The sequence below is a fragment of the Arctopsyche grandis genome, chromosome 12, assembly GCF_051622035.1.
Source record: "Arctopsyche grandis isolate Sample6627 chromosome 12, ASM5162203v2, whole genome shotgun sequence".
Taxonomy (NCBI): Eukaryota; Metazoa; Arthropoda; class Insecta; order Trichoptera; family Hydropsychidae; genus Arctopsyche; species Arctopsyche grandis.
In genome coordinates, this window is record NC_135366.1 from 22,872,989 (window position 1) to 22,899,539 (window position 26,551).

The 26,551-nt window shown below is 33.3% G+C and overlaps 1 protein-coding gene and 1 non-coding gene across 2 annotated transcripts in view; one reads left to right on the plus strand and one right to left on the minus strand.

Annotated features, from left to right (window-relative positions):
* The window catches only part of LOC143919550 (uncharacterized), a 99,439-nt gene that overhangs the window by 41,898 nt on the left and 30,990 nt on the right, over positions 1-26,551 (plus strand). The window lies entirely within an intron of this gene.
* TRNAQ-UUG (transfer RNA glutamine (anticodon UUG)) lies at positions 4,073-4,144 on the minus strand. Its single transcript has one exon. It is a non-coding gene; the product is annotated as a tRNA-Gln (tRNA).

The window sequence follows — 26,551 nt, forward strand, 5'->3', positions numbered from 1 at the left end:
AAGATGTTATAAAAATGTCACGATTGCTATTTTACTTAGCAGATAGAGCAGATGCTAATCAAATTTTGGACCTTTAGATATTAAGCATTATTTGGATCTTTGCAAAGTTGGAAATTTCCAATAAATTTCCAATAGCCAGCAGTATGGCTTAATGATAGCGTGTATGTTTAGCACCAAGTGATCATTTCTTCTAAGTCAGCTAAAATGCATTGAGTAATGGGTAGCGTGAGTAATCGAAAGTTGAAGTTGTGTTTTAACCAGGTCTGTGGAGTCGAAGTCTGAGTTGGAGTCGAGGAGTAAGAGCATTTCAAACGGAGTTGAAGTCGTAGTCGGGGTGGTAAAAAATCAACCGACTCCGACTCCCTTTTTATTTTATTTATTACGGTATGTGTCAATTAGATTGAGTCTCCAATTTTATTGAAGTATGTAAATCCACTAATAAATTATAATTTAATAATTTATTTATAAAAATCATGAATTTAAATTATATTATAAAGAAAATCGTTGAACTGCACGTATTTTGATGTGATGTAGCCAAAACTGTTTTCTCCGTCTCATAATTTTTTATTATTCTCATTTTTACTCTTTTTTCTTATTGATTTATTTGTGTATGAAATTCATACACATATAATATGAATGTACTTACTTTTTAATACCTATTTAATTACCAATAATACAATAAATTTGGTTACATGTCAATTTTTAGTGTTTTTTTTAATTCCTTTAAATTTTAAATTTGGAAAATCGCTACTATTTTTATTACTAATAATCTTATGCGCTGGAAAAAAAGTCGATCTTACTAAAGTCCGCTTAAACATTTTATTAAATTTATGTGAATTCAAATAAATATTTTATATAAATTTATTTGAATACTCATTTTTTTTTTATTAAATTGACTGTCACGCACAAACAAACATATATACTGTCTCTTTCGAAATTATATGTATACCAGAATTTGGGGCCCTCGGAGGCTTCACCCCCTAGGACTTCGAATCCTTTAAATCGAAAAAAAATCGAATCGGCACCTAAGAATCGAAAAAAAAAATAGATGTCGTCACGGATTTACGAGCCAACAATACATACATAGAAAGTCTCTTTCGAAATTATATATTAGATATGTGGTATAGAATTGGAATAGATGAAAGAAGTCGTTCTCCTTTATAATTAATATGCTTCACACAAGAAGAAGTCGGTCCAAATATGAAACGGCTTCATACCCAGTTGAATGCTGTATAAATATTTGCGACGCTACTTCGTAATAAATCATAAAGCAGTCATCAAACGAGCGATGTGCGAAATGCTAACGATTTCAAAAGGAATGATCGATGAAGACAATATGGTCTGGGTTGGCTGACTTCTCCCTGGACGCATTCTGCATTCCAACTGGATGCAGTCCGGTGCGTTTTCGACGTCGACTATGCACCTGCCAATTACAAGTCGTCATTTTGTCGGCAAATATTTGCACGGCGAAACGGTTTCGAGCTGAGCGTGTGTGGTCCTCCCATCGACCATTTTTGCTTTAGCTATTTTCCTTTTTGTTTAAAGTGAATCTTCTCAAGTGATTCATCTCAGCCAGTCACCCATAGGGGCGAAGTACCCACATTTTCAAAAGTAGCTATAAATGCTTGATCATACACATATGTATATGGATGTTTCCGGTAGGGGGAAAAATACGTGATTCCTATTGGTCACATGAATGTTAAAGGTTAATAACGAAGCTTTTCAACTAATGGAAATCCAGACATAGGGCGAAAACACGCTGAGTGGTATGGGACGTCACGTCCCTGGCTTTTAAATAGTGGGTGTTCCGTGAACGTAAGCAGTGGGTGTTCACCAAACCAAATTCGGGTGTAGTTGCACGTGCAGAATGCATATGTTTGGGAGGTCGTATGTGTATTCATATCCATATGCAACTGACAAGTTTCTCCTACGTTTCTTCAAATATGGGATTAAACGTTATCGATCACTGTCAAGCAAGGATAAATACAATGATAAAATATCACTGAAAACACTCTAGGGGGTGATTTTTGGGACTTTGTACCATGTATATGGGCTAGAGGTGCTGCGTTTTTTCGCATGTTTAAAAGTATCTAAAAAAAACACGTACCACGTACCACTCAGTGTGTTTTTGCCGTTAGAGTTTACCTACTGCAAAGACTAATGAAATGAAATATATACCTACATACATATATTGTCGCTATTTTATATGATTATAGAATTGTATTGTTAAAATATGCGACTAGGATATTCCAATAGTTTTGAAAATGAATGACAATATTTTGCTTCTTGTCATGTCGCATTTGTAGCGTCACTATGTATGTTTTAAGTTTAGCAAAATGAAGGTTTGTCGTTTCCTGTCGCGTCGTTTCACTCTGTATACATACATACATAGATTATTATGTACGTAGATATATGTACATATGTAGAAGATTTGGGAAACGAAGTTTGCATGTTAAAAATTGTGCATCACTGTTTTTGGAATATTATTATACCCGTTTAAAATGTATGCATCACTTCTATTGTATGCAAATTTATATTAAATGAAATTTATTTTTTGTTAAGTGAGAACCTAATTTTTTTTGTTTTGCATTGTTTCAGGTATTATATGTGATTTAGCATGTTATTATCATGTAAGTGAGTAACCTTTTTATTTTAATTACTGGTAAATTGTAAGATTCTTGAAAAAGCTTTGAAGAAGAAATTTTCAACTTGGAAATTTTATATGAAATTGAACTTTTTCTAGTTCCGACTTTTGTGGAAAAATTGAAATAAAATCACAATGGAAAATTAAAATAAATATATGTATATACATATGAGCCGTTATATTTGAGAGTGGCGAAAGTCAAATTTTCAGTCCCAAAAACACTGTAAGACTTAATTCGCAAGTTGTTATGACTTCTATTAATTCGATGTGTGCTGATTGCTGAATCTCGGAAACGCAGAATAAGTATATTATAGGCCACCAGTATTTTAAAATATTGTTAAACGTTAAACATTATTTTTAATGTTTTGCGAAATATTTCTCGAAATTAAGAAATATTTCGCAAATATAAATTACTAGCTGTATTACCCGGCTTCGCTCGGCATTTGTAATATAAACCGCTTAAACATGACTAATCTAATAGTAAACATTTTATTAAATTTATTTGAATAGTCATATTTTATATAAATTTATTTGAATAGTTTTATTTTATATAAATTTATTTGAATACTCGTTTGTTTTTTTTTTATAAAATTGATTGTCACGAACAAATAAAGATATACAGTAAGTCTCTAATAAAAAAATATATGTATACGAAATTATATGTATACCAGAATCCGGCGCCTGCGCCCCCTAGGGTTTCGCTCTGGCGCCTTTGCCCCCGGGGACTTTGAATCTAAAAAAAATCGAATTATTTGTTCGATGACGTCACGGACTTACGACCCAACATACATACATACATACAAAGTCTCTTTCCAAATTATTTATTAGATTAATTAATATATGAGAAAAAAATAAAACAACAATATTGAAAATGAGAGGAAGTAGAAAATATGCAAGAGAAATGTTTGCTTTTTGTTATGGACTAATGCCACTTTCAAATATAACGGCTCTTATGTATGTATGTACATATTAGAAGTCTTAAAACTGCATTAAAATATTTTTTATACAAACTTATTTTTGACCTACATGTACATATGTACATTTGATTCTATTCGATACACCAGATTAGGATTTTGTTAAAATTTTAATAACACTCTAAAACTTCATTTAAATAATTTAAAACTTACTATACGGTATTTCATATTTAAATAATTAAAATATTTTGAGGTTCTAAGAGTACAAATGTACGTAAAATTAGTGAAATTAGACAATTTTTAAAATTAAAAAAAAAAAAACTAAAATTGCATATTTTAGTTGTATCAATTAAAATATTTCAGAAATTAGCTGATTGAATACCAAATCGAATTTGAGTTGGACCAAGTTCAAACTACCATTCAAAAGCTCGCGTTTGAACCACGCCAAGAATAGCCCACACTCCTAATACACCTCGAACCAATTTATATCTACGAAAAAGCCCAAAAAAAAGACAGGTTCCACCGAGATTTGAACTCGGATCGCTGGATTCAAAGTCCAGAGTGCTAACCATTACACCATGGAACCGCACATTCACTTTAAGACGAGCCATTGATTGCATTTCACCGCGAGATAAATCTCACATACATAGTACGAAGAAGGGGTTATCAGCGCTCTGCGTACACCACTGCAAATAAATGCATACAGTGCATTTTGTTGCATTCTATATCGCAACGGTTGTTTGATTTTTGACCTCTGCGAGTGACTGGCGCTGTCTTGAACTTGCCAGCGACAATTTGGGTCACAGTCACTGTCGTGAAAGGCGTCCATTATATGGTTTATTTGCGAGATCCTCCATTCAGAAATGCATAATCTTATTTGCATATGCAAAGGCGGGGTCCATTTTTTGTCGAGTGACCTGAAAACATGGACGCTGATCCGATTTGTCAAGAAAAAAATAAGCTCAAGACGAAACGGTTCCGAATGTAAAATATTTGTGTGAAAAGTATTTGTGTTTCCGCTGACTGATTTCGTAATCGAAAACAGATGTTTATATATATAAATTAGCTTTTAATAACGGGATTCGAACACCAGAATCGATGATTGTCATTAGATTACCGTTTTATGTATTATGTATTACTAAATTTTGGTAACTGTTAACTGTTGATTACATGCACATTTTTCAATAGGCAGATAAAAAGAAACACGTTCCGTATTATGTAGGTACGTATATGAAACTTTAGTCAGTGATAAGTGTTAATTGCCTTTTTCTATACATAAACTTTTAAGTACGGTGTTTTTCACATAAGAATGTCGTTTTTATACGGTTATGATAATTTTATTACGATTTTTACTCGTTGTACGATCGTGATGTATGCATTCGTCTGTTGATTGTATGTCATAATGGATGTAAATTTATCAACTAACTGTAAACAATTAACACGTAAATGTAATATTTAATTGTGCCATAAATTCATTATGGGAGCTCATTATCGTATTAATAACCATTCATAAATAAATTCCGTTAAAATAAATCGGTCAATTGCTCCAAAATGTTAGGTGCATTTACATATGTTATTTGAAATTTTCTTCATGCTAATTACGAGTACTGGATTTTTTTCTCAGTTAATTGTATACTAATGTTTGAATCTTGATTTAATGAACCCCTACATTTAATGGTTGGGGTTTTCTGTATATATGTACATATGTACAACTAGTAATAGATCCGATGAAAATTTCATCGTGTGTAATTTCATTATATGTAAGTAAAAACTATCTAGCAATATAAAATAGCAATGGAAAAAAATATTTATTAATTAAATTAATTTTCAGTGGCGCTAAATGCGCGTGCATTTTCAAAGAGGAAATATTGATAGCAAACAATATATATACAGGTTTCTTCTTGATTCTACCATCCAAATCTTACATACATACTGTTACGTACGCCGCGGATTGAGCGAATTGCACTTAGACCAACGGATATCTGTTATCGGATTAACTAAATGCATGCACTTACTTCCAAAGATTATATCTGGACTCTAAGTGCATTTAGGCTAAACAATGACCGTTATTAGTTATTTCTCAGAATCGGTACGGGAAGACCCAATGTCTTGGAAATACATATCCGAATACGTGACTATACAACGGGTAAACAGATTAGGCGTCCTGAGAGATCTACCCTTTATAAGGCGGTACGTAGGCGATATAATTCATTCTGGACTTAGCAGTGACACTGCGTGTATCTCCTTAATCATCAATAAAAGCTGTGAAACGGCTGTTGGCCTTTTACTTGGATCCTCCACCCACCCCTACGCAACAATACATACGTGGTTGGCGAATGTGTATGGTATGAAGTGTGCATGGAGACACTTGCCGTGAGACTTTAAAGATTTTAAGACGTGTAAATAAACTATTTAAGTTAAATATATACATGGCTACATATGTACATATATCCTTAATGCAAGGGGTTCAAAATGATACACATGGAGTAGCTTAGACAGTGTTTATTTATATGTATTAACGTCGGGCAAGCCTTAGGGTAAGTGTCTCCATACACGCTTCATACCATACACGTTCGCCTACCACACATTCACACGTTCAAAAATCTTTCCACATATACATTATATAGAAATCAGATTAATCGGCAAACTCTTATAGGAGACTATCGATCTGGAGTCACATATATCTAAGGTCGGGCCAGCAACACCGGGCTAGGAAATTAACCCATGACCACTCAGTTCAAAGCACTACATGCTAACCACTGAGCTATATATGTTGCTGGTTTTATATTATACTAGCTGAACCCGACATGCGTTTCAAATGCCACAATAACGCAAGCAATTCCCATTTCTCGATGTGTTTCCATAAGTGAATGCTTCAGTTTCAAATTAATACTTAATAATCAAATTTAATTACGGTAATGATAATTTGTCGGAAAAACGCAGGCAGCGAACACATTTGAAATTATTCAATTGTTTGTTTATTTTACCTTAACAACCCAGGTGGCGACGCGAACACATTTGCAATTATTGCGTTGCACTGTCACTCATTCCCGTTTTTACCGTTTCCGTTCCCGTTTTTGGGCCATTTTTTTTACAGAAACCATCGCGGGCATACACACAATAACTCTTAGAATGGTATAGGAACGCATACGTGACAGACAAACAGACAAACATTGATTTTTATATACATATGTATATAGATAAATCATAAATTTCTCTAGGATGCAAAGAAAGTCATAGAAATTTTTCCCAGTGGAATAATATGTAATCCCTATGAAAGAAAAGTACATACTAGAGTAGTAGTAAACTTTTTTACAAATAAAATCGGAATTTTAAACACATTCAAATTGAATTCACAAAATCAGCGCGAAATAGAATTAGCTACACGAGTATTAGCCTTACTTGTATTTATCACACCGAAACAGTCAATTGTTTCGCCATTGTTTTTGAACCATACATATTAGATCACCACAACAAAAACTAGCACAAAAAAGTCCCTATTGTAAGCATATATGTATAATCCAGTTTCAAATCAATAACAAGCCTTTTTTACGACTCGCATCCATCACCTTTTAAGAACAACTGGGCTAATCTTCCGTCTGAAAGTTTTGGCATCGCCGATATACGACAACGCAATTAGTTTTACAATGGAGTTCCTTTGAATTTACCGTTGCACAGAACGTGCAATACCTTTCTCGGGATGGTCTCTTTCAATTCTATATATATGTATGTACATATATATTATTCTCGGTATGTGCTCGGAACAAACGCGACCGACCTCCTTTCAGGAAACACGATAACCATTACATAAACAAGCAGATGCAGATCTTTTCAAAGAGTGGTCGACTTTAAACCAGAAAGGGTTTAGCTATGATCAGGTGTGTGACGTTTCTGTACCGAATTCTTGGTCAGGAGTGGACCTTCACCTCGACGAGGTCGGGCCGAAACGTGCGGCCTCGTTAACTCTTCACCGAAAGAACGTGAAGATTGATGAGGGAGACCTCCTCTCGTGAGGAATTACTCCGGTAGATTGATGGCCGAAAAAGTGGGTATTATAGCCATGTATGGTCGGTAGCGTGTCGCTGACAGAATCAACATGTCCGTTCTGTTTAATGATATGAATGACGATCTTCAGTTGAGAGTCACGTACGTACGTACATATGTATGTACATATTGTATGTAATTTCTATGTGTGTATTTGCGAATTAAATTATAGTACAACGGTTCTAGTGTAGTGTCATTAGAAGTGTACAATGTACTTGAAGTATTGTTTTTCAGCGTGTTTTCCTATGTTATTATCACGTTTTCTTGAGATGTATTAGTACAAGGATTCGTGAGCTTAACGCTTACATATGTGCATACATATATTCTAAAATACCAAGATGAAACTATTAACTTGTAGAAATAGAGGAAAGCTGATTTTTAAAACATGAATGTCACTTTTTTGAGTGTTCATTTAAGGTTGTTGATTGTTGATTGCATGTACATATATATGTATTAATTACGCATTCTGTCTAAAACCCTTTTTGGATTTTATTGACTTTGTTGCAAAATTATAAGACTTTTAAAAAGTGGAGAGATTTGCATATTATATTTATGGGTCTACGTGACGAGCCAGAATGTTAAATTACAGAACACACAAATATCGGAAGGCAAAGATCGAAAATCGAAAGATCTTAAGTCGAAATATCAAAAAAAAAGGGTGCATGGTAAACGGTACATACTCACTTAATTTGCGCGAGCAGAGTACAAGAGGAACAGGCTTTTCCTCCCGTATTCTGCGCGCGCACATTAATACTGGAGGAAAAGCTTGTTCCTCTTATTCCTGTTGTATCCTGCTCGCGCAAATTAAGTGAGTATGTACCGTTGACCATGCACCCTTTTTTTTTGATCTTTCGACTTAAGATCTTTCGATTTTCGATCTTTGCCTTCAGATATTTGCGTTTGCTGTAATTTAACATTCTGGCTCGTCACGGAGACCGTATATTTATATATACATAACTAGTTGAACTTCCGTATTTTGCGTGTATTTATCAATAGATAAAGATATGCATATAATATATTATTTAATCTACAAGATGACCTCAAACTATTAAAATAAAAAATTGCAATCCGTTTATAATTTAAACTTATTTTTTTTTTTTGGAATTGGGCGTAATTTTGTTTAAATTTAAAAATTAATTTCGACAACCGCAAAGTTTATAAATCGTTTTTGTATTCGATTTTTTTATACTTCTTTATAGTAATAACGGTTTTTATTATATATGTTCATATATATGTATATACGTACGCTATTATGCCAATAAATACATATGTACACAGTTTCTGGTCTAATGATTAAATTTGTTAGAGCATTTTCTATATCTATTAGTTTTTTAGTATTCTCTCTTATTTACATGCCAGTATATAATATATAATACGTATAAAGGTTCATTTATACCAGCACAGCTGAAGAAAAATATTCTTTAATACATTTTACATGGACATTGATAAGTTCCGTAATGTGTGTTTGTGAATCAGCAGCAACCGACACAATATATTCATATGTATGATACAGCAGTACATGTCACCCATACATATTAAGCAAAACTTTGATACGTTTCGGTGATTTATTTAAGTTTAAGTTTGGACCATTGTGGCACAACAGGAATCCCTAATGCGCTACAATGATCGAAACACAGAGACATGATAAAAGTAAAAACATATACATACATATATGTGCATATGTACATATACACAGACAAAAAATACATTTATACACAATCATAAGAAAAACAATAGCATTATAATAATAGCAGATAAAGTAAAACTATCAAATAATAAAATACAGAGTAGGGAATATCTTGCACCTGATTCCGCGACAAATCATTCACGGATTTTACACTCAACGGTTTATAGTTGTTGATCGATGCAATGACACATGTATCAAATCATATAGAGTTCAAATTAACGTGTAAGTTATGATCACTGCAATCGTTTGTAAAAGTCAGATCAATTATTTTGATAAATCTGCGGATTTTCAAAAGTTTTTATTAAGTTTATAGTACCGGTAGTACCAAAAAAATATTTTTGGTTAAATACCGATACCACCGGTATCGGTACTTTTGGTATTGTAATCACTAGTGACGACAACAAAGTGTATTACCCATATTCGTTTTTTTGACAATGCTTTATATTGAAAATTTATTTGCTGTATTTTATCGATTTAAGTTGAGTGTAAAATCCGTGAGTGATTTGTCGTGACACCCTTGCACCTATAGCCAGCACCAATACATAAGAACCAGCCGCAAATACAAAACATCCCTGCGAAGCCCAAATGGAAGAGACGAGATCAAAATTATACAATATAAACGGACCTTAAGAAGTGGAGTATAAAATTTGATTGCAACTTGTCTTTTTTTGTACAAAAACTATTTACGGCGTTACGCTTGTCAAAAAATTACTTAAATCAGTCAGTTGGTTCCATTATAATAAAAAAATACGTCCATTTGAGTTTAATCCGATTGATAAATTGTCCATAAAATGAACTATATACGCTATTGAGGTTTCCAGTACTGAAAACGGTGCAAAAATTACAATTGCAACTGCAAACAAAATGAAAACCGAACGTACGGTTATATAAAAAAAAATGTCGAAAGTAAAACGTGAGACGGCCATAAGCGAAATCAAGTATCGTTTGTTTTGCCCTATTATATATTATATTTACATACATATGTACTTACGCAAGTTAAGTAAATTCTTCGGTTGATAAATCAATACATCTAGCAAACATACGTTAAGTGTTAAATTAATATCAAGAGCATTCGAAAAATGGGTCATTGAAAATTCGTGTAGGAAATTAGTAAAAATTACACGCTAGTGTACATATGAAGAAAAAAAAAACAACAAATGAACACATTTTAAATTTAAAAATTTTGAATTTGACATTAGCTGCAAGAGTCAAAAACCTGACCTCTAACCTAATTACGGGGCATAAAAATTTACGACTTTTTCAATCCGAATGAAAGATGATCGCCGGTTAATCGGTAAAATTATTGCATTCCATGCATTACGGCAATTAACGGACGTCGAAGCCGTTGAACCGGTATCGATATTGCGAATATTCGCACAGCTTTTCATATATTGAAAACGCATTCCCATATCATCGACCGATCGTGTTCCCATCTAAAATTAGCAACGATGTAAGCTAATTATAATATTATTACAACTGTATAATACTATCATCAAGATTATTATTTACTCTCATACAAAAACGTATCGAATGCGAATGACTTGAGTTGTTTTCGCATCGCATACCAAAAAGCGTCAATCATTCAAATGCTTTTATTTCGTCTTTTTAATAATTTCATAACAATTTGCTGCAATTGTTTATCTTGTCGATCAATCAACAGCGAATAAATTAAGTTCGAACGCTTCCTCTCTCGTTTATCTCATGGTCAAATATCCATCCATTACTCATTGTTGATATGCAAATATACATACTTATATATATTTGAATGAGGTGAACGACCCCAACATTCGATTGTATATTATTGTATTATAATAATAATATTGCGAAAAAATTTACGACGTCAATGATATGTTTGAAACTTTTTGTTTGTCCGCGTATTATTGTGCGCGCATGCGCGCAGGACAATAAACCAATATGAAATATTATTGCAAAAAAAGGATTGAAACGTTGAATTTTAATGAGCATTTTTTACGCGGGGGGTTCGCATAAATGAATGGAAATTATTGCGGTCGGATACGTCAAAAATGGCTATCGGCCCCACAATGTGTATGCAAATGCAGGTCGAATCTGCGAGCCGCACCCGAGGCGTTTATAAGAAAAGTGTCGTCTTGCAAATGCAACTTGCATATGTTAAGACGATGCAACACCTTTCAAAAGGCCAGTCACGATACGGGTGGTTGTATGTAAAAGTTGGATCGAAGCATGTTAGATGCATAGGATCGAAGCATGTTAGATATGTAGATGCATTGGATCAAAGGGGCTCTTTTGTTTATGAAAATATGCATTCATCAATATATTGCTTGTGCTAAGGAAAAGACAGTCTCGTTTATTATCTTATTATAATATTTATTTTTATTTTACATACATATTTTCACATACATATATACAAATATACCAGGAAGGCTTAACAGGTAAACCCCAAATGCGCCTTCCTGGTCCACATAATTATTACATAGATACATGTAAATCTAAATATCTGACATCTATGGTCAGTATACATATATTACAAACATCGTATTAATACGATAAAATAACGATGAATAACTTTCATGTAACAATACGAATTTTTATATTCGATAAACAACCACAGAGACATCTATGGTGAGCAATATGGCGAAACCTAAGATGTAACAATAACTAAAGGTTCGCAACAGAAAATTGGGAAGGAAACGCCAATTTTACAGGAATCGTTTCAATGAAAATCAGAAAAATTGGCAAATTCTGATAAGAAACGATCGACCTAGACAAATCAAGGTCTGGCCAACAACGAGACTTAGCGGGGAATCGAACTCGTAACATCAAGTACGAAATAATTCAACATTAACCACTAGACCACGCTGCTGGTTAATAATAGTATAAAATCATAAAAGTAATTGCATCAAAAGGAAGGGGATAACGAGGTACTCTAAAAACAAGCAAAAGCTAATTGTATTGGGATTATCCACGGTCTAAATGCATTCGTGAGTGAACAGTAGCGACCCCGGATTAGGCTAACGAGATTCAATAAGTGCCCGAACAAAGGATACCCTGGAGTTCTCACTGATCTGGGCGAGTGCGTGCGTAAACAATGACTCACCAGGGTAGACCTTTAAGTGCCTAGAAAATAGACACATTAATTATAGAATCTACGCTGGGCAACTTGTCCTTTATAAGGAAGTACACACAGTAGATCAGATTATTCTGAAGTAAGCGGTGGATTCGTTTGGACCTCTTGAATCGTTGAATAAATGCTGTGAAGCGACTTTGGCATTTCATTTGGATCCTGATCCCACCCCTACACAACACTATTCTGGCCTTTGGGACAAATTACGTCCTAATTTGGATGCAGCTTACAATAACTGAGGTACCTCCCCCAAACACTCAATGACATTTCATATAAAGTTCTGTCTGGTAAGACACTATGTGCATGTGCATATATGCACTTACTTTAAATCGTCTCCAAATTATGATAATAATACTTAAAATCAAGTCCCAAGCAGCTGCTCGTATGATATAAAGAATTTTATTTCCATCTCACTATCCTTTTGCTACCCAGAATACATTGGGCACTTAATTTACACGCCTCGACCCACCCAAAGGTGGGTTTCGGATGATTTTTCGCGTGGAACCAAATTAACAGAAATGTGCCAGTATCAAATATCACCAAGTCCAGTGCTCGAGCGCAAGTTGACATGTTCTCACGTAGCCGAGCTGAATTCTGAAATGTTCAACGCACCGGAATACGAGCGGTCAAACACACGCCGGATCGTAAAGTCCTCCCAGTTGAACGATCGCGATTGCAGCTCTGGACTCGTTGAGGTCACGATCGTGTCCCTTTGACCCCGCCAGGATACGTCGATGGAGTATGTAGGATCTTCCCTACAAGGTGGTAAGGTACGTAGTCGCTATCTGTCCTGGGATCTGTCGCCTCTTGTTCTCGGCGATCTCTCATGTAAATGCGAAACACGTGGCAAATGCATTATTTATTGTGGATCGACCGTGAATATTAATTTATTATCCAATATACACCACAGCGTAGTTTACTGGTTGGGCGATTTTTTTTTACCCGTAGAGAGGTTGTGTACTCAAATCCCGGCCGGAATCGAAATATTTATTCGATTTTATCGATGACTAGTGGTTTTACCCGGCTTCACTCGGTTATTTGTAATATAAACAGCTTAAAGATAATAATCTAATAGTAAACATTTATTTGTTTTTTTATCAAATTTATTTGAATCGAAAAAAAATAATATTCAACAATTTCGGTATCGTCGTCATAGAAACTTTGATTTGTTTTCGATGCTCCCACCCAAACCTTACATACAAAGTCTCTTTCTAAATTATATATTAGATACGTTTATCGCTGTTAAGATTTGGATAGTTATGTGTATTATATTTGTGCTATCCTATGATGCCTACCTCTGAGCGACATCTATGGTATTAAAATTGTACATATATAAATTTTTAGATTATAATTCATGTCATGTTTTAGATTATAAATAGTGGTGACATAGTGGGTATCAGTGTGATAAGGAACCATTTCAACAATTAAATCAGATAAATTGGTAAACTGTGATAGGAGACGATCGACGTGGAGTCACAAATATCCAAGTCTGATCAGCAGCACAGCAGAAATACTTCCGAATCCTTTTCAATTCCTTTTCAATTGAGGTCAACTTAGCGCTTGAACCCGAGAACCTCTCGATTTTTGGCATTAGCGCAAACACCGAGCTATGCTGCAGCAGGCTATTAAAATCCAGATCAACCATATTTGTTATCTAAAATCTGTTGCTTACTTAATTGGTGACTTACCCCCTGGAGTGCTTTCGGTGATGTTTTATCGTTGTATTGACATAGTTTTGATAGTGATCGATAACAGCGATTCCCATATTTGAAGAAATACAAGAAAAACTTTAGAATTAACAATGACACGAAGATACGCCAATCACAGCTGAAGTCTAACTAGACGTGCTGTGTCGTACTTTTGAACGCGTTCTTACCATTTTGGTTCGCGAAAAAAAGTTTGTATTTCACTTATTTTTAACTTCTGCAGCCAGCTCTCAGCGGGCCCGTTTTTGGAATTTTTAAAGACATGATCGTTGAAATGATATCTTGACATAGTTTTCTCTATATTATTCTTTCCGGTTTTGACCGATTTTCTTATAACTGTATCCCTTTATGTCGTTTGAAACGCATCACAAATGTTTAGAAATAATTTCTATATATTCCGACACTTGTAAATGTATTAAAATAATCTGAGCCCTGTTACTAGATTCTCGTGTTTTAAACATTTTAGAATGAAATAAAATATAGTTTATTAAAATAAAAAGAGATGGGATCGATCAACGCATTCATTTTTTTGCGTTAAAATATCAACTTTGTATTTTTTTTAATAATAATAATCAATCCAAAAAATATCAAGTAGAGATGAAGAATAGAAGAATACCTAGTAAGATGAGATTAGTCAGTACTATAGTTCGGGGGTTGCTTTAATGCTAACCACCGAGAGGTTCCGAGTTCAAACCCTGGTTTGACTTCGATCGAAAATAATTTATTCCGAGCATTTCTGCAATGCTGCTGGCAGACTTGGATATTTGTAACTTCAATTCGATCGTTTCCTACCAGAGTTTGCCGATTTATCTGATTTAATTGTTGAAACGACTCCTCATCAAATTGGAAAACCAAATTAATATACTATGTATTTTTCACCACTATTTGAATATGATTTCAAATTAATATTTTACAATTTTAAAACCATAGATTTTGCGTAGGGAAACTGTAATGGCACCAACAAATATATTTTTTTTATAAAATAAACTAAAAAAAAAAAGAAATAGATGCAGGTAGTGGTTTCAAATACTTGAGTATATTTGATCAAAAGCATGTTTTATATATGTATGTGCATATGATCTCCCAGCAATTATTTTACTTACATATTATAATATGCAAGTTCAAAAGCAATACATTGAATAAATAAATATGCACTTCAATCATTTCCATATTTGAACTGGTTCTGAACTAACGGTTCATCAAAATCTCGCCGCTTACTTAAACACTTCATTTCATGAACGCGAAAGCATACTTTCAAAATGACGTCGGATGATAGCCGTGCAAAATGCGATAAATAACACTGTTCTATCATTGTTGTTGTTGTTGTTGTGGTCAGTATGTAAATCGTCGTCGCTCGTGGTGCAATCATGCGTGCAAAATCGTTCAAATTACATTACACGTTGCATAAATGCACTCGTATAATTTTCCCATAGCGAAATCGTGTCCGTCAAATGCACCATCCGGCGATGCCTATCTCTGGCGAGATGATGATGATGGGTCAGCAATTCTTAAAGATTTGAAGGAAGGACTCGCCAAGAGTGGGTGCACTCGAGTGCGATGGTTCGCGGATTTAATTCGATTTAGATATCGGCTAAAAGCTACGATAGGGTTCGAGTGTGAAATCATAAGTGCGGCGGTAATGCACTGGAGGGTATAGTTGGGATGATGTTTGCAGATGTTGTGCAAATTGCAGAAAATTGCATCGCGAATTTGACAAATGACAGTGTCCCGCTCTCGTCCGAGAATGCGTGGTCACACGGTCTTCAAAGTCGTGAATCAATGGTCGAGTCGAAACATTAGTGTTGCGTCACGTTTGATGTCAATTATTTATTATCATTGTATTTGATACGCTTTTTACCACGATATATAATACTTTAATTATATTGCAATTGAATTTTTTGAGGTGCATGATCTTTCCAGCTAATGTTCTATAGCAGGGGTTTTCAAAATTTTTAGAAAAAGGGCCAAATTGGAATATATAACTAATATTCATGCAGGATCTGGTCATCAGGATAGGCGGTCGAGTAAAATGAGACTCTTTGGGCGGTTTAAAATGTTTATTCGGCGGAGCGCCACAACGATCAAAATCGTTCGACGCGTTACATGTACAAGATGATAACTTAATCATTCGTTAACTCATGCATGCCAACCTAATCATTCATGCATGCATTATTTAAGGCTAGAAAACCATGCCCATATACATACATACATATATACATATGTACATGTGTACATATGTATACTAGAAAGACCGGGCTAGGTCAGAGTTAACATTTTTTCCAAATATTCTATTAATTATTTATGGATTTTTTTGATATTCTTCCGATATCTTTTCATTTGCTATCAATAAAAAATCTATATGTACTAATATTATTCAAACTGCACTTATGTTTTGTAGAATAATAGATTAAAATTAGTTCTAAAAATGTATATTTTGTAAACCTTGAAATGAATTTAAATTTTATTCTATAAATGTTTCAAAATAGTGAATTTCTTTTTGCTTTCAAATAAGTTTTGTTTAGTATAATCGAACTTTTTTTGTCGAAATAGGAATAAATTAAATATAGGTAGAGTTAAGAAAGCTAAAACTGCAGGAGGTGTTTTTCATAGAGGTGTTCAAATGTATAATGCCCTTCCTGAAGGCATTAGAAGTTCTAATAACATTGCTGCTTTTTTGAAGGGTGTTAATGGATACCTTTGTGGAAGATGATTTATAATTTTTTGTTGTTATTTTGTATTGTATGTATTAGCAGTTTTGCTATTTGAATAAATAAATAAATAAATAAAAATAAAAAATTAAAATCATTTAAAAATAAAAGAATTTATTTTCAATTACTATTTTTCTGTAAATGTAGTATATTACTACATTTATTTTTTAAATCATACATATATAGTTACTCTTTTATAATAAAATTAATTGAAAACTTAATAGTTTTTCAGTTTCGAGTAATCCTAATTTTCAGAGGCGCTCAAGAAGAATTGACGCAATAGAATTCCACAAAAAAGGGTTAGCACCCTCGGTTAGCATACAAATACCCCTTGACGCTTTTTTGTAGAATTCTATTGCGTTAGTTCTTCTTGAACATGTTTGAAAGTTTGGATATTTTGAGAGTGCGGCTCTCTTGAATGCATTTATCCGATCACCATTTAGAATAGGTTGTGGACTGTCACTGTTAGCGTGTTTACTGTTAAAATTTTGTTTTAAACCTCTTAAAATTTAGTTCGAACTCGTAAAGTGAAGTAGAGAAAAAAATATAATCCAAATTAGTTAATATTATTAATTGTTAGAAAATTATTATCATATACAACGTATAATACCTACATACAAGTACAAGCCGAGAACTAGCTAAATGATATAAATATATTATAATAACATGTGAAATTTATTTACTTCGTGTACAATGAACGATTGATTAAACAAGTCTAGCATACATTAAATGTAAGAAATTATAATCGGATTATAAGTTCACGCGCATGCGCAAAAGGCTTTGCGCCTGTCGCAGATATAGTACCTGCAAATAGCCACAACCTTTAGAATATCAAATCCAAGTATTACCAATTGACATTCCAAATCCTTTAAGATCACAACCTTTTTTTCTCTTTATGAATTCAAAATTTTCTTAGTATGCGTTCTTTGCAACATTCGCTAAATAAAATTTTCAAATCTCCAATTAAAAATATATTATTACCACCATTTACAAAAGAAAACTCATCTTCATCAACACACTACACATGCTGCTTAAGATTAATATTATTATTTATTTAATTTATTATTTATAATAATAATAACAATAAAATGACCAGTCTGACCTGACAGGTTGCCCCAAAGCATCACACCAGTTTTACAAAACAAAAGAAAGAAAATAACAAAATAAAAACAATAATAATTTCAATCATTCATCTCATTCAAATAGTATCGTGTTGAGTCTCAAGAAACTAACCAGCTCATCAACATGACAATTGAACAGGTCCAAATGCCCATCAATCACATTAAGGAACCGGATAGCCTTTACAAGAGACGAGTTATTGAAAGCAGACGTTTTCTCAGGAATAGGTTGGAAAAGTAAATGATGACGCAAAGCTCTACCGCATTCAGGCGCCGAAAATTTTAATTCCAATCAAATCGAAGGGTTGTCGATTCTTCCTTTTAATACTCCAAAGAAATATTTGGAAATGGCAATAATTCTTCTCGAAGATAGTGAGTCAAAGCCTTATCAATTCCAATTATCATTCAAAATGCTGAACTTGGCTCAATTTTCATCACAAAAAATAGTGTTCCACGATCAAAAGCATTTGACAAACACCGCTATAGAGTAACACTAAGCACAGTAGCAAAACACAAAGTTGCGTATCAAAAGTTCAACCTGAATTTTTATCTCTTTAGTTTCGCCGCTTTAGCGCCAAAAAGTGTGAAGACTCGACGACTTACGTTTAACACAACGGTTCTCACGGTTCGTTAAATTGACACGGAATCGCAATTTCAAATTGCGACTTATCGAAGTGTCGCCTTTTATTGAAATGTTCCCATCGGATAGCGTATATTGCACGTGTATACTGGGTAAACATCTATGGTGCCTCGGGCTAATCCAAATTCAAGGCAACCCATTCGATAATAGGGCTTTTAGAAGCCGCGACAGCCGTAATCTGCTATTATGGCGTTTAAATTGCATCCGTTGGGAATTGCAATGTACCTACGTACCTGCATATATGTACGTATGTATGTACGTAGGACGCATGCATAAAAGCTCTGGTGTGCGTAATATCTATTATATTAGTGCATACGACTGTTTTACGATTTTCTTTGGTTCGAACTTGTCGACTATAAAATACGGATGTTTTAAGTATACCTATGTATGTACATATGTATGTATCTTCTCAGGATTCCAATTTGTTGTTATATTATTGGAAGGGAATTGAAATTGTTCAGAAGTAATAGCCCATCGGATTTACGATCCTTTGTTTTGATTTGACTCGTCTGAATTTTCCAATTATTTATACGCAATCGTATGGAAAATGTGTCTGTTAAATACTATTTTTCATATTTATTGCGTTTAGGTGGGTTTTTAAGTGATAAATTCTATAAGGTATCATTTCAGACAATCAAATCAGATAATGTCTGGCAGGAGACTGGCCTTTAGATTTTAATATCATACAAATCTCCTCAGCGGCTTTAGGAGTGCTTGTTCGAAGAAAAAATATTAGCCTTTTGAACTTGTGTATATCAGGAATATAATCATAAACTTTAGCAGAAAGTTCTATCGACTGACATGTCACTGTATTATGACGTATATATGTATGTAAATTGTATTTAAAATATAAAGTATTATTTTGCTACTTACACTAAAATGGCCCAAAAATCATGATTTCACCAATTTTACTTTCAATCCCTTTTGGATTACCCCATAGATCTTTTACATCCTGTTACCGAGAAGAAAGTCCTCGGGAATATTTGAATTTTAAAAAATTGCCCTAGCCAGCTTAAACTTCTCTCGATTTGAATGCTTTAAATCTAAGTTTGCACAATATTTTATCATTGAAAATTGTACCGTACATTGTTTCTGACCTGGGTCGACCCGGGACAGAAATTCCCGGAAATTTACGAAATTTTTGTTGTCCCGTGCCCCAGGAATTCTCATCTAGATCCCGGGAAAAATATTTCAATCATACATAACTTTCTTTAAATGTTTGAATAATGGTGAATCCTACAATCAAACCATTATGAAGCGAGTGTATCCTTTTGTATAGATGATTCCACAATGGATGAAATTCTTTTAGATTGTAATGAAGATTGTGATAATAACTATGAATGAAGAATTAAATAAGGAGTTATCAAAGACAAATCAACAAAATAACGTAAAAAATAGCCTTGACTTCAAAAAATAAATGAAAACACCTATACCTGTACATTCTGACAGAAGAGAAAAGATAATTAAGTAAAAAATTTAAAAAAGTTTTTTCCGTTGCTAGAAACATTTGTACCAAATCTAGTGCTTTCGGATTCTCATTTAAATTTTATTTTATTTTTAGATACACATATAAAATATTAAATATTATTAAGAAGCTATTTCAAATAAATTTAATTTTATAATATAATTTTTCTCGTTAATAGATATACTTTTTTTATATTTTCTAAATAAACAAATAAATTAGATTGAATATTTTTTTTTACTTATGTCCCGGGAATCCCGGGAACGATACCAAGCTCTATCTCCTGGAATTGAAAAATTACGGGAAATCAGAAACCCCGAACCTCAAAATTCTCATTTTCTCTAATGGTTAATTCATTACAAATGTACAATATCGAATGGACTTTTAACTAAATTTCAATTTAATCTCTAAACTTTTGATGATAAAACCCCTCTTTATTATTAATGTATTTATGTACATATGTATATGTATACATATGTATGTGTTTCTGGTTGCATTTACGAATACATATGTACATATATGTACAGAGGTCACATCTACATATTTACTCACACAAAAACTATACAAAATTTTGTTCTCCCAGTAAAAGCCTTAAAGTACATAATTACAAAATATTTATGTTCCTTTACAAAAACATATATCATATATACTGTACTATAAGAAAAAAGCTCAGTATCCGCGAATGACCTCTATTATCTGAACTATTGCTTTGACCTAGTCTTAGCCTTTACTCAATCACGAACGAAGCGTTATAACAATAGGAAAAAGTAAAAATAATCGAAAGGAAGAGTTTTGCATATATGTATGTACATATGTACATATATCATTTTATTATGTTTTATTTTCAATCCACTCCAACCATTCCTATGTACATATTTCTGTCGAGTCGTCTTTCTCCGCTTCCAATTAACACCATCGATAACAACAATGTATCCACACAACAATTTTACAAAGTAAATAGTCTTGAGTGCATTACGAAACAAAACCACAACAAAACCCGTCGATGAAACGGCAATGATAATGACAGTGACATCGCATCATCTCGCCGCGGCATTGGAAGCGACCGGTATTCCAATGCAACTTGGCAAATGATATAATCGTAGGAAAAAAATCGTTACAAGTACGCAAGCCGGGAAGCATTGACCCGCTTCGAGTGGCGTAACATACGCCAAAACAAATTGCATCGATAAAAAAATAAATTCCCCGATGAACTAGCGCACTATGATAATCCGTAATATTAAGCCTCGCATTATGGAGACTGCATAAAAGGGCAGGTCGATGAATATTTCATAGCGAGAGCGTCTATTATTTATCCGATGTCCCATAATAGTGTATTCGCGCTCCAGGCTTTCGCTCAGGACTGGTTCGTCATCGTCTCGGCCTACAAGGACGACTTTTTACGTCTCTCGCCGGTTTTCTTTTTATTTATTTTTTCTATATACATACATGCGTAGTAATTGCTGAAGGACGTCTGCATCCGAAGACGAGATTGATCCTTAGAATAACTGGGATCGTTCTTTATTTATGGGTATGAAGTTTAATGTCCGAAGAGAATACTTGGTCTGTACAAAAGGTCGTAAATGTTGACTGTGACTTTTGAAGTATTGATCGCAGTAGTTTTCTATAATAAATATTGGCACAATGTACTTTCAGTAATTTATGAAACACGATAAATGATAAATCAATGTTTTTCTTCTTCTCAATGGAAATTTTTTAAAATACATAGTTGTATAAGATAATTTTTGAGAAAACTTATTTAATGATTGAAAATTATAGCTTAGGTATACATATAGCCGGGTACACGAAGACGTTTGCTAAATTATTCTTCAAATTCCTCTCCTATCGGAGGTTGGACAACATCATGACTAATTATTTTTTACATGAAGCGGTTATAAACAAATACAACTAAAGGCGACTAGAAGATTCTTTAGCTAAAAGTTTTTTATTCTGTTTGATTTCTTTTCATTTTTTTCTTTTAAATTATCAGTTACAGCATTCTCATGATGTGTCATAATGACTTCTTTACATTTTTTTCATGCGCCGTAGTACATGCCCATTCATTTTTCAAAATTATTATATCCGTGAGATTATCAATGTATGGTATTTCCATACTTCGATTGCTTCTTAATTTTTTATCACATTTTTCAAGGTCAATATTTTCATTTTTAATAATCAATGCAAATCAACTACTAAAATAAACAATTGATTAATCAATCATTTAAGAAAGGACTGTCTATTGATAAAACTTTATTTAAGATACGAAAGAATCGTTCACAACGGTACTATATTAATCGCAAATCAATCAATCAGTTTTTCATTAATTTGATTTAAAAAGAGGAATATATAATTGAACTTTATTTTGGATAGTATTCACTAAGTACACTGAACTTTAATTTGGCTACTTTACACTTAAATACTATTCACTTGATACACTTTATTTCGAATTCTTTTAACTTTAAAATATATACTATTCACTTATCCTTACTTACTTTTACACTTTAGCTTATAAAAACGAATTTTATTTTTAAAAAAATACACACAACGTTAAAATTATATAGAAAAATAAAAAAATACCTATGTATGTCACAAATAAAAACAAGCACTGCTAAGACGACTTTGGTTGCTTTAGTAATTTTAAAGTGTAAAGAAATAAATTACAGTGATGATAAATTTTCTCATGTGTAATATATTTGTTTTATGTTTGAATAATTTATTTAATGTTCAATACATTATGTCCGCTAGTAAAGAAGAATTAACAAAGTGACTTATGAAATTAGGATGGAGTGCATTTGGACGAATTAATGTTTTTAAATCAAAAATGCCACTCTACATGAACAAAAATGCGTTTTGACAATGATGACGTATGGATGTAAAACTTGGACATTGAAAGCTAAGATCCAACAAAAAGTCCAATGCACTCAAAGAAGTATGGGACGCTGTATGCTTGGCATAACGAGGAAAGACAGGAAACGGAATACGTGGGGGAGAAGTATGACAAGGGTAGTGGATATAGTGGATAAAGTGAAGAGATTGAAATGGCAATGGGTGGGCCAAGTGGCTAGAATAATGGACGAAAGGTAGACAAAATAAGTGCTAGAATGGTACCCGAGAGAATGCAAAAGGGCAAAAGGAAGACTGCAGGGAAGATGGATAGACGAAAAATTAGGAAAATGTGTAGGGTGAGATGGAATGAGAGTTGCGCAAAACTGAGATGAGTGGAAGCGTGTTGGAGAGGCCTTCATCCAGCAGTGGATGGCGAGTGGCTGTAAATGATGATGATGATGATGAGCCTACAATATTTTTATGAAAGTGAATATGGTCAAAATATTACGTATATTTTTGCACTGATTGCACAATTGCAATGCGAGACATAATCTCAGATTTATAACGATTTTTAAGTCAACTAGGCTACCATTATTATGCATATACCCCCACGAATAGACGTAGTTCTGCGCCGATATTGGTCGTTTGAATTCCTCGGTGTGCATTTAACAATAGACATCACATTACACGTGTGAGTTCGACGAGTGGTGATGATTTTTCCGTGATCGAAACGGTGTATAAATTGGTGGTTGCTTCGAGTGGATAATAGATATTTTTTAATGCACTTTTGTCGAATGCATCCATTTGGAGATGTGAAACAAAGGGCGATTGCAGTGTGATGCAACTGGTCTGTTGCGCGAGCGTCAGTTGCGTTTTATTATGTACGTCCGTCATCTTACGAGAGTTGCCAGTCACTCACGCACGCGTGTGATACTTGACCCCAGTAAGCCTTCGTTCTCAAACTGTGAACGTTTCCGTTTCCGCTTTTATAGACTTAATTGCTTACTGTGACGTATGTGCTTGATTTCAAGTACTGTCACTTCACTTTTTTTAGAAATATTTAATAGTATGAATTTCTCCGAAGCGTACTTATACTATTCGGTACATTCTTGTTGTCTTCCGAAGTTAACAAAGTGGTGCAATATTTGAAAGTAAGTTGTCAACCATATCAAGAGTGCCGTAGCGAGGCTATGGCAAATGGGCAAGAGCCAAGGGCTCTCGATGCGAGGGGTGCCGAAGGCCCCCCTCGCGTATTTTATTTTATTTTTTAATAAATAATAATAAATTTAAAAATAACATTCGGATACGAGATACGGAAATCGTAACTAATGGAAGCAGTTCACGATCAGTATGAGGACATATCTACATACATACATATGTACTTTTAGTTTTAAACATTATAAAATAGGATCATAATTTTGCTAATTCACATTCACAATTATAAGTTTCTTGAATTTTGAAATCTGTGGAATCTCTTACTTGATAAATGGAATAAGGTTAAAATTGCACTTCAGCAGAAAGAACAGGATATTTAGAGATCATCGTTATTAATTCAGGGGCTCGATAATGATTTTAGGAATTTTAGAGAAAATAGTTTATGTAAAAGTTACTGAACATTGCACTAAATTGAATTATAAAAAAGTAAAATATTATAAAAAATATATAACAATATAAATTGAATTAGCAAGTACATAAACTAAATTTTGATAATATAATAACAGACTTTTCTAACGCCAAATTCAGGGAAAATTCGTCTTTAGTTTTTTGTATCTGTAATAATTAATAGCTGTTAAAAATGTTATTGGTTACCGGTCAAGACAGATATATGGTTTTAGATAAAGAAAAATTTATTTGAAACAACCATTTATAAAAATTAAAATAAATGATAAACAAACGACTGCACTGATTCCTTTTATAATATGATATTTATTGCGAAATTGTCAATGTGGGAAATTTATAATATAAATAATAGCTGTTGTAATTTTATTAAAAAAATGTTTAATTTAAATATTTCAATAAATGAGTATTTTTTAAATGAAATAAATTCTTTAAATGTAATGAGAAAATATTAAAGGGGCGCCAAATTTGATATTTGCTAAGGGTGCCAAAAACATCGCTACGCCTCTGCATATCAATATAGGATTTAGTTCCCAACCAGAATCATGGATATGCTACATTGACAAATATTATGTGCTATAATAGCCTTGATGCACACATTTGTGCACTTGATAAAAAGTGAATTTTTGAAATGCATAAAGTGAAAAGATCACTCACCCCAAGCTTATTATCGAACTCGATTGTTACTCGCAGCCTCTTCTTATTTCATCTTTGAAGAGACGCAAAAGTGGATTCATCGAACAACGAACTGCCCAATATGGCGGATTTGAAGAAAATTACCAAAAAACAAAAGAACAATAACAATAAAATCAATATATTTATTTAAAATAAAATAATACCTCATAGTATTATAAATGTATGTATGTACATATGTAAATAAATAAGCCATTTGTAAAATACATAGGATATATCGAAGGATTACATACATAGCTCAATCAACATGCCAGAATATACTTTTTTTTACAATAATTTATATTTTTACCTTGGTGCCATTACAGATTGCCCCAAAGCGACATCTATGGTTTTTAAACTCGTACATATATAAAATTATAGACTATAAATTTGAAATTATATTCAAATAGTGGTTCGTATTCAAATAGTGGTGAACCGTTTCAACAATGAAATCAGATAAATTGACAAACTTTAATAGGAAATGATCGTCTTTTATTTTTTTTATTATATCGTTGTGGAATTACAGAGTAATCCAACGCACCATTGTAACCAAACATATGTATATGTAAGTTACATATATTTATTTATTTTACAAGCATGCACTCATATATATATATTACAATAAACACATTGACATCTACGGTCAAACATTGTACAGATATCAATTAACATCAGCAGAGACATCTATGGTTAAATTTGCGGCATTTTATACAAATCAACGAATTTCGAGATGCTGAAAACTCTAAATTTGCCACTTTTTTTGAACGGTGTCAATGAAAATCATATAAATTGGCAAACTCTGCTAGGATTGACCTGGAATCACGTATCCAATGTCTGACCAGCAGCAACCGGTGGGATTGAACCCGTAACGACTGTGTTCGAAATAATTACATATATGTATGCTAACCACTAGTATATGCTGCTGCTCTTGTAGACAAATATTCAAGTCAGACCAGCAGCACTGCAGAAATACTCCGAATAAATTATTTTCAAAGTCAAGCCAGGGCTGAAATCCGGGACCTCTAAGGCAGTTACGGTATTTCAAATACATTATTTGCATAGTGTAGAAGTTATTTTATTTATTTTTATTTTTACATACATATATATATACCAGGAAGGCTTCCAGGAAAACCCAATGCACCTTCCTGGACGATTAATTACAAACAATGCAGCATTTTTATTACATAAATCACTGTATTTCGAGACGCTATGTAATGTTATGTAAAGCAACTTGCACTTCGTCGTCTACTTGCACAAGTAGCCTGCTCAAAAGCTGAAAGTCTAAGTAGATGAGTATGCGTACATCTTTTATGCAAATTTTAGCTTTTCAAAGACAAGTCAGCCTATATACTTTTATTTCTCCTGCACAAACGTGCTAACCTGGCCTATATCCTTGCTTGGTTCGAATGGAGA